Source organism: Lathamus discolor, chromosome 1 (assembly GCF_037157495.1).
Source record: "Lathamus discolor isolate bLatDis1 chromosome 1, bLatDis1.hap1, whole genome shotgun sequence".
Classification (NCBI taxonomy): Eukaryota; Metazoa; Chordata; class Aves; order Psittaciformes; family Psittacidae; genus Lathamus; species Lathamus discolor.
In genome coordinates this window covers 145,403,614-145,417,099 of record NC_088884.1, presented here as the reverse complement: position 1 = coordinate 145,417,099, position 13,486 = coordinate 145,403,614, and positions in this window count along the sequence as shown.

Here is a 13,486-nt window from a genome sequence, read left to right as displayed (position 1 = left end):
GCCCCAGAGCTGAACACAGTACTCCAGATGAGGTCTCATGAGAGCAGAGTAGAGGGGCAGAGTCACCTTCCTTGACTGGCCGGCCATGCTCCTTTTAATGCAGCCCAGCATGCAGCTGGATTTCTGGGCTGCAAGCACACATTTCTGGGTCATGTTGAGCTTCTTGTCAATCAACACCCCCAAGTCCTTCTCCTCAGGGCTGCTCTCAATCCATTCTTTATAAAATCATAACAACAGTTGAATTGACTGTGGTTTTATTAATGAAAGTTATGAAGACCTCCTCTTTTGAGCTGCTCTAACCCTACTTATAGTGTCCTCATATTTTCTTCCAAATTTTAAGGCTTCTTTCTACTTCCCTCTGATCTGCCAAAGTGATTGCTAGAAATCTATTATGCATACTATAGTGACAGATTCAGTAACCTATTGAGCTGTAAAAAAATACACATTAAAAGATGGTCCCTGCTTCAAACCCATCCTCATTTGTTATTTCTTCTCAAATGTCATGGTACTAGCGATAAAACCCATCATCCCTCCTTATCACATTTTCTGTCTTTACACCAAGGAGGTGGTGTAACATCCTGGTACTTTGATCAAGAATTTGCCTGCTCATTATGATAGTGTGACAGAATATGTCTCTTTCCACTAGTGATTGTGCTTCTTAGTTACTGGCTCCATCGTTTTTTATCCTAAGCCACAGATAATCAAGCAATAACAATCTCCAGAATAGCTTTTCCTGTTACTATACTTTTCTATCTGTAGCTGTATGTAGAACACACACAAGTTCTGTGGTGTCTGATGACATATACTTTTAGCATCCCCAGATTTCAGTCTTGGTTTCTACCAATAATTTCATATGCTGTTATCTTCTCAAGTAAACAAACACATTTCTGCAGTACAAGTATATCACTTTCCTAGCTATATACAATAAGGTGGGTATTTTCTCAATAATCACATCAGACTGTCTTGCTCTTCTGTCCCGGTAGTGTTTTTACCTTACACAGTAGCTCACTGTTTTCTGGCAAATGTTACCTAAATCTTGATTTGGATGAAATGTGTTCCCTAAGCCTGTTCTCTAGCCTTGCTAACACCAGAGCATCCTTTTGCTTTTACTCTCACCTCATTGTCCTTATCTTTTCTCTCAACAGAATTTGAAAACAGAAATGTAGCTTCAACTCAGCTCTAAGAACTGGCAGTGCTTATCTTCGTATGATGACAGCAGTATAAGTTACAGATTGTATATTACTACATTTAGTTACTACTTAGAAATTTGGTTTTGTGGATCTGTTACATCTTGCTATGCAATTGTAAATATATGACAAAAAAATTGTTCTGGTCCTAAGGACCTTTATTCAGTAATGCTGTACTAAGCTTACCATTTAATTTTTTCCCTGTGATTTATATCATCGTTCATAAAAAAAAGTTATTTTTGTATATTTTTTTATAGAAATCACATCTGAAGCTGACCCATTTCACATTGTTAGGCATTTTTTTTCATATTTTGGCCAAGGTAGTAAACATGAACATAACAAAGTGTACTGCATATTAGACTGACATACTGATTGTGCCATAAGGCTAAGTAATGTAGTTTGAGTAGACTGTTATGTTCTCAGATCTGTTGGAGATATTGTATACATAACTCGGAAGGGGGAAGTATAAATAAAATTGTGATGCATGTTTTTATCGACTGACTATGAAATAGTGCATTCCAGGATGACTACAGTAGCATTTGCAAAGCTGAAGTAAAACATATTACTATGTTATTGGCTTAGACATTTAAGTTTGTATTTCTACTAGTAGGACAGTATATTTTTCAAGTGATAATGAGAATTGGCTCTGTACCATTTTGATCCTAGTCACAATTATCACCATAACAATGCATTGCTATTGTACTACTCAGAATTTTAAATATGCCTTTCCATGAAGATGGATTTATTTAAAATCTCTGCCTTCAGTAATAAAAAAAAAAAACACAACCAAAAAAACACAAAAAACCTGTGTAATACTTTTTTTTTTTTTTTTTTTTAAAGAATAGTTCATTTTTTTTCAGGTAAAAAAAAAAAATCCCATTTTTTTTTTGTGATGGGAATACAATCAAATTTATACTAGCATTTTCAGATTAGGCTACTGAAAATTTGTCAGGAACTGAAGATAAAAGTCCTGACATGTTAGTGAAAAGACCATGTTAGAGGCAAGAAAGAGAAAAATAAAGAGTGTCTCCTGGCTTTCTGTCCAGACATACCTGAAAGTGAAGTTAAGCTTCAAAGTTATCATTGTACTTTGACCATGCCAGAGCTGTTTGAATTCAGTGTGAAAATGCTCTCTGATGACAATTTTATAACTTTAAAGCGGTGAAGAAAATGTTGAAGGAAAAAAAAAATGATTATTCTACAAAACACGTCTTGGCATTGGACCTGACAATCTCATTTCTATTCCTGCCTCTGACTGGCTAACTATGCTTAGCAACTCATATAACCATTTTAATTATCAGCTATTATCTGTTTTATTTACTTAAAGTGACAAATAATTGGAACATGAACTGTTTTGCAATGTGTTTGCTCAATGCCTTCAAGTGGGATAATCATTTTAGTTGAGGTTTCTCTCCCCTTCTCCAAAACAATAATCACAAGCACTTCCTGTGTGATTATTAAACACAAAAGGAGTTTCAAGCACTTTCCTGTAGACATTTTAATCTCTTCTAAGAATTACAATGCAGAAACCTTCAGTTTGCTATTGACTGAGATACCTTGGTGACATGGGTGACCAGCAACTTCAGGTAACCCACAATTCCTTCTTATGTTTCCTATAAGAGGTGAATAGAGAAACCTAAATCAGTCTAGTCTGCGATAGTGAAAGTTTAGTTTATGATGGAAAGAAAATATATCTCATAATTTTTTTTATACATGCAGGGAAGCTTTTAATTAATACAATTTTTGAATGTCTAACTGTGGAAGTGTGTGAACTTTAGATGTTTCCTATGTTGGCCAGTTACTCCACTTTTTTTTGTTATTTGTACTTGCTGAATTGGTAAAAAAAGAATGATCAGCAAATATAACTGAGCAAATTGCTTTTCCCTCAGCTGAACTGTATGAAAGACCCCAGAGACAAACCAAATAAGCCCAGCATGGTCCCACAGGAATCCAGAAAAATGTTTGGCCTTTTAAAGACTGTCTTCTCTGGGGAACAAATTTCTGCAGCTGCTTTTAAAAGTTGAGGGTTAAAAGCATTTTTATTGCTGAGAATGCACATCATAGTACATGTTGCGCTTTAATGTGCATTTTAAAATGAAAATACAATAAAGCTTTTCAGAATCTTTGGAAAGAATCACAGACTTGCTTTTGAGGTTGAATGAATTCAGAAAGGTATTTTCAGGCAAAGCTGACTGACACTCCGAATTTCCATTCTGGAAGAAATTTTGATATTTCAAGGAAGTTTTAATTTTAAATGAGGATGAATAGAACTTTTTCCATTTTCTCTTCACTGGAGAAATAACTGTGTAAAACTGGAAATGTTTTGTTCTGTTTATTTTTTTTTTTTTTTTTGTGGGTGAGGAGAGATTGTGTTGTCTATTTTTCTCAGGGTGTTTGGACAACTAGGGTAGGAATGAAGTAGTTAAAAGTCTTAGGGTTGCAGATACAGTGATATAAGAATAGAATTAGTACTGAAAAATGTTATTATATGTTACCTTTAAAACTGTGATATTACTATGGTACTGATATGTTGTCCATCACTATTTAGGATCAGTGAAGATATTTCCCATTCTTTCCTGTACCATAGCTCATCTTCAGCAATTGTGCGATGCTTGTGATGAACAGTGCCAGGGAGCAGCTTATTCCTGAAAAGACTCTACTGTGAAAGAGGAGCTACACTCAGAAGAACCTAGGCATTCTATTTCCTGGCAGGTGCTTTAGTAAATGAGCAGTGGTGAAAAATAGGATGGCTGTCCTATGTCTTCTGTGCCAAGTGCCCATTCAGACACTTGAACCTTATGTTTCTTATTTTCTTTACCTAGACAGCTCCTCACTACGCATGGGTGTCCTGGTTTTGCCTGGGATAGAATTAATTTTCTTCTTTGTAGCTGGTACAGTAATGTGGGTTTTGGATTTAGTAGGAAAATAAAGTTGGCAACACACCAATGTTTAGGTTGTACTAAGTAGTGCTTACCCTTATCAAAGACTCTTCAGTCTCATGCCCTGCCAGTGAGGAGGGGCACAAGAAGCCAGGAGGGAACAGAGACAGGACACCTGACCCAAGCGAAAGGGATATTTCATAGCATAGAAAGTCACGCTTAGTATATAAACTGGGCGGAGGTGGCCAGGAGGTGCCAATCACTTCTCAGGGACAGGCTGGGCATTGATCAACAGGTGGTGAGCAGTTGTATTGTGCATCACTTTCTATATTTTTTTATTCTCTCTCTCTATGTTGTCATCTCCTTTTTATGACATTATTATTACTGTTGTTGTTGATGATTATTTCAATTATTAAACTGTTCTTATTTCAACCCAAGGGTTTTACCTTTTTTCTCTTGTTCTTCTCCCTATCTCCCCAGAGGGTGGGGAGTGAGCAAGCAGCTGCCTCACACTTAAGTGCTGTCTGAGGTTAAATCACAACAGTGGGAAAATGCTGGGTTATCCCAGAGAGGCACTCATATCCTTTTTGTGAGGTTACTGAAGAAAACTTCATTTAGGTTTTCTTGTATATCCCTCTTAAATAGCACCTGTCTTTGCATAGTGTAGTTTTATTGCACAGCTGCTGTGAAATATTTTGTCTAATTTGTATGCCCACCACAGCTAGCCTGAACATGAATCAACAACCTGAAATATACCATTCCACTCTCTAAAGCAGCAGTATTCTATGAAAAATTTAAAATTATGTATTTTGGAACATATAAGAACTTTGAATTCTAATAGAAAATGAGGAATATGAACATTTTAAGTCCATTTCTGAAACAGTAATCGTAGTTAATGATGTAAATCATAACTCATTTTCACCCAAATGGTAGGGGTAATCCTAGTAGATATAACGTATTACTCCTCAGAGAGTGAAGCAATACTGAATACAGTGATCTATTATCTCTATTGGAGGCATATAAAATTTTCAATATATTTAGGTGGGATTTTGATGGTCATTGTCCATAATAATCTGTTAACTTTAGCTGCCAAAAAAGTAGGCATCAGGTTTAACCAAATAGTTATGCTCCCTGCATAGTCAGAGGTTGCAGAAAAACATCTACCAAACCTACAGACTTATACAATGAAGGTAGCTTTCTCTCTGACTTATACATGTTAAATATTAGGTAAAACCACTGATGTTCTATGCTGTGATAATATAGACTGTTTCCTTTTCATTTGCTTGTGTATCTTATACCAAAGTCCCTGGAACTCAGAATTTTGCAACTTATCTGTGTGCTATAAATAATTTTCCTTCCCGTTACTAATATATTCATTTCCTCTAAATTGCAATTTACTTTCATATTAAGTAATGTGATAATAAAAAACATTATTATAATAACACCAGCTGCAGCATGGGCTCATCGGCAGGCCCCAGTGTCTCCTGGGATGTACCTCCTCTGGTGTAGGAACTGTGTTCTGTCACCCCTTCAAGGGGCTTACCTGCTCTGGCATGGGTCCTTCAGGAGCCTCAGCTCTTTTGGAGGAATAGATGTGTGTGCCTGCTTCATCATGGAGCACCTCCTCCCTGTTTGGTGTTCCCTTTCTTGTTTTTCACTCTGTTCCCTCCTCCTGTCTCTCATTGCCTGCCCTTACTTAAATAGGTTTTCACAGAACCACCACCAACTTGGCTAATGGTTCAGATTTGGCCTGTGGTGGATCTGTTGTGAAACTGGCCTGAGCTGGCTACGTCTGGCACAGAGCAGCCATTGGTCTCTCCTCATAGAAACCAACCCTCAACCAAAACCCTATGGCCTACACCCAATATATTAATGATGAGCACAAATCAGTTGCCTGAGCACTGGCCTCTGGTGTTGTCTGGCATATCCTAAGGTACCCTGTATGTCTATATGGAGATAGCAACTATGTCACAGAACCTGCAGGAGACCTGTTAAAGCAGCAGCTGAGGGTCAGAGCACTAGTTGCCTGTGTGTAGACAACTGAATTGCACTCCTGAAGTCCTTGACCAGATCATTTAAATATCCTATTACTAATTTGCAGAACTCAGGTGTTCCAACATTTAATTCTGAATGTCTCTAGATTTCTGGTGCTTCTAGCCTAGAAAGATGCAAAGTAACACAAGTTTTTACACTGTGTAAGATCTTGGCTAAAGAGAATATAGAAGTATCTCATGCAGAAAAGGATAGTGTTGGAGTGTAAGTAGGTTACTAGTGGAGTTCCTCAAAGCTTGGATCAGGATTGATGTCATTTAATATTAGTTTATGACTCTGGCACAAGGAGTAAAAATGTTTTAATGAAATTTGCTGATGGCATAAAGGTGAGAAGAACTATAAATACAAAGCAGCACTTAAATATTGTGCAGAATTAAGAGACCTTGAGGACTTACAGTAATAGAATTGGAATAAGATTTAATAGTACGAAATAAAAGGTAACAGAATTTGCCTTGTCGTCTCACCCACCGTTAACTGTTTAAAACTCAGAGGCCTACATTAATCTGTTCACCTGGACTTCATCAAATAGTCATAGAGAAATGTCTCTACAAGGACACTTAACCTATGCTAAAATAGTTATCAGAGACAGGTTGTATTGGCTTTTAGGGATGCCTTTCTCACTATGTTGCTTTTGGAGGAAAACTAGATGTTTGCTTAGACTAGATCCCCATGAATCCCAGCTTCAGGCTTAATGCTTGCTATATGCTTATAGCTCTTCAGCTGGAAAAAGAAAATCCATTAACAACCACCAAATCATGAGGAGCTACCAATGTATAACAGCTTCAGAGAATACAAATATGGCCCTTGAATATGTCAAGATTAATATTTCTGAGAAACAAAAGGAAAGGATGAATATCCCTGTAGGTATTCCTTGTGGAATATCTTCTAAGACCTTCACAATTAATATTTAAGAAACAGAAACGAATTGAAAGAAATGCAAAAAGTAATGAGGGGAAAAAAATTAGCAGATTTGAGGTTAGAGGTCTGAGAGTTTGTGCTGATCTGAGTCATTGTACATACCAAACAGAACTGTTCCATGTGGCATAGCACCGATAACGAGTAGGGTTAAAAACCATAACAGCTATATTAGTGTAAGACTGTGCCTCACAGCAAGGCTTGATTGGCTTGGACAAAATACGTCACCAGCTGAGGTGACTCTTGTTTTCAAAGTTCTCATGGCAGTAGCCAGTGCCAGCATGTAGACAGTAGCCAGTAGCAGCCCTCTTAGTTTCAATTGCACAGTATGGAACTTAGATTAGCCTTCAGAACAGAAGGCTGAGTTTGTAAGTGGTTTGACAATTTATCAGACATTTTTCAAAAATATTGAAATTTGTTTTCAAAAGTCTTCCTTCAGTTTCATGCCCACTATTTAGGTATGTATTTAGTTTTTCAGTAGACTAAAGGTGTTAATACAAGTATCAGTTCTTGACTAGTCCTGTTCAGAAACAGAGCCACCCCCACAGCATGAAGTCAGCTTCATGCTGGGTGTTGGGTACATGGGGTATGGCACAAGTTGCTGCTTTTTAAGTAGTTAAATGTTTTTTGTAGCCCAGCTTCTGCAGGTATTCTTTAAATTATTATAATTTCCATAATTTTGAAGATTCCCATTTTCTTTCAAAAACTGTTCTGCTTGCAGACACTTTTGATTTTCTTAAAACCTTTCAGATTATTTCTGCCTAATTCAGTAGAATTTTAATTTTATGATTTCATTACAGTAATATCATTATAGAATCATAGAATCATAGAATAGTTAGGGTTGGAAAGGACCTTAAGATCATCTAGTTCCAACCCCCCTGCCATAAGCAAATTGTTACTTTTAATATTACCTGAGAAGGGAACAATAAAATACACAGACTGAAAAAATCCCAAGACAGTGTAAATCATTCCCTTAGTGGGACCAAAACTGGCTAAGACTTGGATGGGCTTTTTTGATTTACACTCAAGGAAGATCTGACCCATATTTATTGTCAAAACACTGTGATGTAATCTGCAAAAATATGAGAGAGAACATTTGTCTGGCTGACAAAAGCATGTTTCTTTAGAAAAACTGTTTAACTCAAAGGTTCAGGTAGCTTTGCATATTTCTAGTAACCCATGGATGACATCTGAAAATTAAGTCTGACCTGAAAGTTGAGGGAGAAGTACTCTCAAAATAGATTAGTCTTATTGTAGGGGTGGGAAATGAACAGTGCTGCCAACTAAGAGAAACATTTCTTTGACTCCGTCTCGTGTTAAGATGTTACCTTGAACTTGCAGACTGAGGAGAAATAATTATGTGTCTTGGAAATGCACTATTTTGATGAATGCCATCTACTGGAATAAAGCCAGTTGTATTTGCTTTCTTTCTGTTTGTTGTCAGCGTCTCAACACTGAACATGAACTCTACCACAGCAAACTGTCAGAGTAAGTTATTTCTAGTCTGTAATGAATGCTTCTATCACATGTTATTATTGAAAATAACAGGTCTCAAATGTGCATGGTATACTTTAATTTTCTTTTTCACCATGGTACAGATTTTTTTAAGGTTAGAATGAACATGAACACCTCTCTAACACTACTTTAACCAAAAAAAGACTGAAGATAAAACTCTCTCTATAAAAACTAGACAAATTCTGTCCATATGTGTACATATGCTCTACAACTGAGGTTTTGAAAAAAAGTAGGGCAAAATTTTCTAACAAATAATAAAGGTAAGCTTTACAGATATTAAATTATCTGAAAATTTAGTCATATAAAATTAATGATGTTGAGAATAAGATGAGAGTAATATTTAGGTGATATTGAAATCTTGCACAACAGAAAGTTTTTAAAAATAATAATTTAATGAAAATGGAAAATATAAAGCTTAATTTAATTAAGTATGTTTAATTGCCTAGATTAAAAAGAAATAAAGAAAATTAGGAAGACATTTTTACAAGCATATAAAAACAGACTGTGAGTTTGAATTAAATATTTTGGGGTTCATAGAATTTCTTTCAATATTCCCCCATTTTTCCGACCACTTCTTTGCCAGTGTGTTCTCTCCTTTCCCCTTGAATTACTATGCCTCCTTCTCCCCCTTTGTATACCAGATTGAATATTCCATATTTTGTGATTTTTTTCTAAAGAAAAACGTTTTGAAAGAATCCTGTTTACCAGTTGGAATGAATATTGCCTCTACTATTTTACAACTGATTTAACCTTAATTAAAATACCAAAACCATTTAGTAATAAAGGAGGAGCTATGTGGATATTTGCTTCCTAAATAGCCTAAGGTAGCTAGGATACTTGATTGAATTTCCATAGTTTATACACCAAGACATAGATTCTAGTCTGTACCTCTCTGGCAGTTTCACAGTGGGATGAATTTCTTTCTGAAAGTGTCTCTTTCTTTCTGTGAAGAGCTATGTTAGGACTGCTAGGTTCTCCTCAGAGCTAGTGTTTTCTTGAACCATAAGGTAAGGCTCTTGGAATCTTATATGATTATGATGAAGTCATGATACCAGCTCATGGCAACCTGAAAACCTTGGGCAAGCACCCCAGATCTTATGGAGTATCTTCCCAGACTAAGCCTGCGTCTTAGGTTTAGGGGCTCTGGGTGGACAAGGGCAAAGCAGATTCAGCAACAAAATGCATAATATAGATGTATGGTCCTCAGGACCATTCTTCTTGCTTTCCTTATCTATTTCTATCACACCAAATTACTTGCTAGTTCAAACACAGCCTAAAATAATCAGATTATTCCACATGTAAAGCTCCACAGTTTTGCTTTGCTGTTTTATAAAACCATCATAACTGCTAAGCCTACTAATTCTCACATGTGCTTGACTTTTAATTTGTATTTATGACAATAAAAGATGTTTCAACTATTTATTAAAATACCCCTAAGGAGTGAAAATGTGGATATAATTTTTAGCACAGCCTTAAGAACTAGATGTTGAAGAGGCAGGGTGTTACTGCATGTGAGAATTGTTTAAGCCAAGTGTATACATATTCCTTAAAACTCCACACAGAAACAGTGCTGATGATAAAAAAAAATAAAATAAAACAAATCAATATGACTCAGTTTTCTGTGGAATATTGTAAAGAAAAATCCACAGAGGGTAGAAATCTCTTTGGCAATGTTCACTACAGAGCAGTTTATCCAGCAATCTATAAGCATTCTGAGGTATATTTTGTTAGTCCATGCTATGTCTGACATCTAACCACTCCATGCACTCAACCACATTTCCTGTTCATTTGGCCCCGTACATGAAAAGCACCACAAAATAGTAATTTGTAACTATTCAAGTTCTAAAACCAAGGCAGTATTTCTCTGTAAAAGCTTTAGAGATTGCTAAAGAACTTACCAAGTCATGACACCAGAGAAATATAAATATTCACTAAGACTAATTCTTATTCCTCTTGTATTGATTGGGGATTAGACCAGGTATAGACTAACCAAAAAATCCCAAAACTAGCAATGATAGCTAAAGACAAACTAAAACAGTAGCATACCAACTTTAAAAATTGGAACATCACAGCACATTGTTGCTATCAGCGAGTTTAAAAAATTACTTCAGCCTCTTGCTTGCAAAGACAGAAAATAAATCCAGTTTGGGGAAGCTTGTCAATGGGAAAGACCGTTTTGCCTCTCCAAAAATATGCCTGCAGATCTTTCCAGGTCTTGAGGGCTACTCTTTCTTCCTGCAAATCTTCAGAAGTCAACACTGAGTGAAGCGAGACCAATACTTTTTATTCACAGCTCCCCTGCCACTTCTTTTGTTGCTGTAGCATGCCATCCTTCTAAATTGCATTCTCCCACTGTTGTCTGACTGTGACACGAGATCACAGAAAATAGAAGCACCCATGAGGGATTAAAAGAAAGGATGAGGTGAGGAGTGAGAAGACTTGAAAAAGAATGGTTCCTCTGAACTTTAATCCTGTGTTTTGTACTATTCGACTCCACTAGTGTCCTCTGCCTTCAAAAGAAATACATGCCATCCAATCTTTTTTGAGTCACTATCATACTCTAATAATTTCTTGACTTAGTGCATGATTTACCACATTCTTTCACTTAGGAGTGTGCATAAAACATGCTCCAAAGGAGAGTATTTGTACAGTTCAAGTAACTTTGGAGATTACCTAGAAAGTTATCTTACCATATCTAAGATAGTCTTCTAAAGGTTTGAAAGGGACTCACATTAATGGTAGTTTCAGGAATAGAATCATAGAATCATAGAATAGTTAGGGTTGGAAAGGACCTCAAGATCATCTAGTTCCAACCCCCCTGCCATGGGCAGGGACACCTCACACTAAACCATCCCACACAAGGCTTCATCCAACCTGGCCTTGAACACTGCCAGTGATGGAGCACTCACAACCTCCCTGGGCAACCGATTCCAGTGTCTCACCACCCTAACAGGAAAGAATTTCCTCCTTATACCCAATTTAAACTTCCCCCGTTTAAGTTTTATTTAATTTAATAATTTAATTTAATTTAATAATTTTTAGATATTCACACAATTTCCTTGGAACTAAAAGTCTACACATTTCATAGGCAGCACTTCTGCCACTTGAACTTGTTTTTTATATATATATATAACGTGTTCATATAGCATGTATATATATATAGTATGTATCACTTTTTTTTTATGTACTGCATCATACATTTAATTTCTTTTCTTGGGTCAATGGGGTACTGAGCTAAGCAGTCTACCTTAAAGTAACAAGTCATTGAGTGATATGCTACCTATTTTGTGACTTTACTTTTGCTATGTTGATATTATAGTTTCAATCTTTTAGTTCTCGGTGCTATACTAATTTTTATGTACTAACTAAAAGCTACAGACAATCTGACATTACCGGAGCTAAGGGAGCAGATCCGCAGCAGAATTTGTTATAATAACAGTTGTATACCTAATAAGCAGTTTTGAAAACATGCTATCTGTATTTCATATGCACTGCAGTTTATTTTTTTGGCTTGAGGAATCCATCTCTTAACACAATTTGCAAGATATGCAGTTTTCTGATTACAGGGGAAGCTTCAGGCAGCTACTTGATTTCAAATGTGAACATTAGATTGGGTGTTTTCAAAGCCATTTTTCTCTCTATCATGTGCCACTGCTTCTACCTGCCAACATTTTATCAACATGTTTTCAATAGGAAATTCATTTCGTACTTGCTTCTGGAATTTATTCTAACAGCTGAATAGCATGAACATGTCCAACATGATAGGTCAGAAGGTGCCACTGTGTAGGGCTGTGATAAGGGGAAAAAAGAAAACCTCCAAGAAAGTCAGTTTTGACTTGTTTCTTATGGTATTTAACAGCCAGCATTTTTTGTTATCACTGTGTCCCAAGTGTTATAATTAGAAATATAACATTTAGCTTTATAAGGGTCTTCCTTATTTCAGATATTCCTATTTCTGTTTAAGACCATACTAGTAATGTAGCTAATTGGAGAAATGTGAATAGTCGGCATTCTGCAAAGTAATGAACTACTACAAAGTATTCTGGATTTTACAGCCTGTTAAGAACCATGCCTGTATAGAAGGCATACTTGCAAAGCATATTTATGTTGTTGGACTGTAAAATCAGTAGAAATATTTCCTAAGAGATTGATTTATTTTGTACTTTTGATATTACAAGAAACAAACAAACAAACAAAAGCCAAAGCAAACAAAACAAAACAAAAACCCAAAACCCCCATAAGTAAAAAATTGTAACTGTTATCTTAATTTAAAAATATTTAGAGTGTATCCATATATGCTTCTCAGTACTTTGATTATACTGGTGAAAATCTAAGCAGACTGTAATGTGAGGCAAATTTATGCTTTACTGGCAAAGTAAGTTCAATTATTATTCATTTCAGAGCATTATATTCCCTAGAACACCATGAGGAATCTCTCCCAGATTTCAACATTCTCTTTAGAATACAGAGATTTGAATGAGATAAAAGATTTGAGCAATGATGTTCCCAAATTCTTATATCACTTATTAAATCTTCCTAGATTGTGGGTGGATTTTTAGCAAAGAATGGCCATGTTCCCAAGTCAGCAAGTGCCTACGTGGAGCTCAACATGAACTGAGGATGAAGGAGGATGTGGGTAAGGAAGCAAAAGTAATGGTGCAAGCAAGATAAGAAGAAACTGGAATGTGCTAAGATACAAAATAGTGAACTATTTGCAAGTTTTAAAGGTTAAGTTCTCATACGCTTATTTGATGAATTGTTACTAGTTGCTGTGTGCTGCAAGAATATGTATCAAAGTATAATATACTAAGCTATTGTATATGTATCCAATCATAATACAACAAGCTATTGAATATGTATCTAATTATACTACAGTGAGCTATTGTAGATGTATCCAAATATAATACAGTGAGCTATTGTAAATGTAACCGTAGTTGC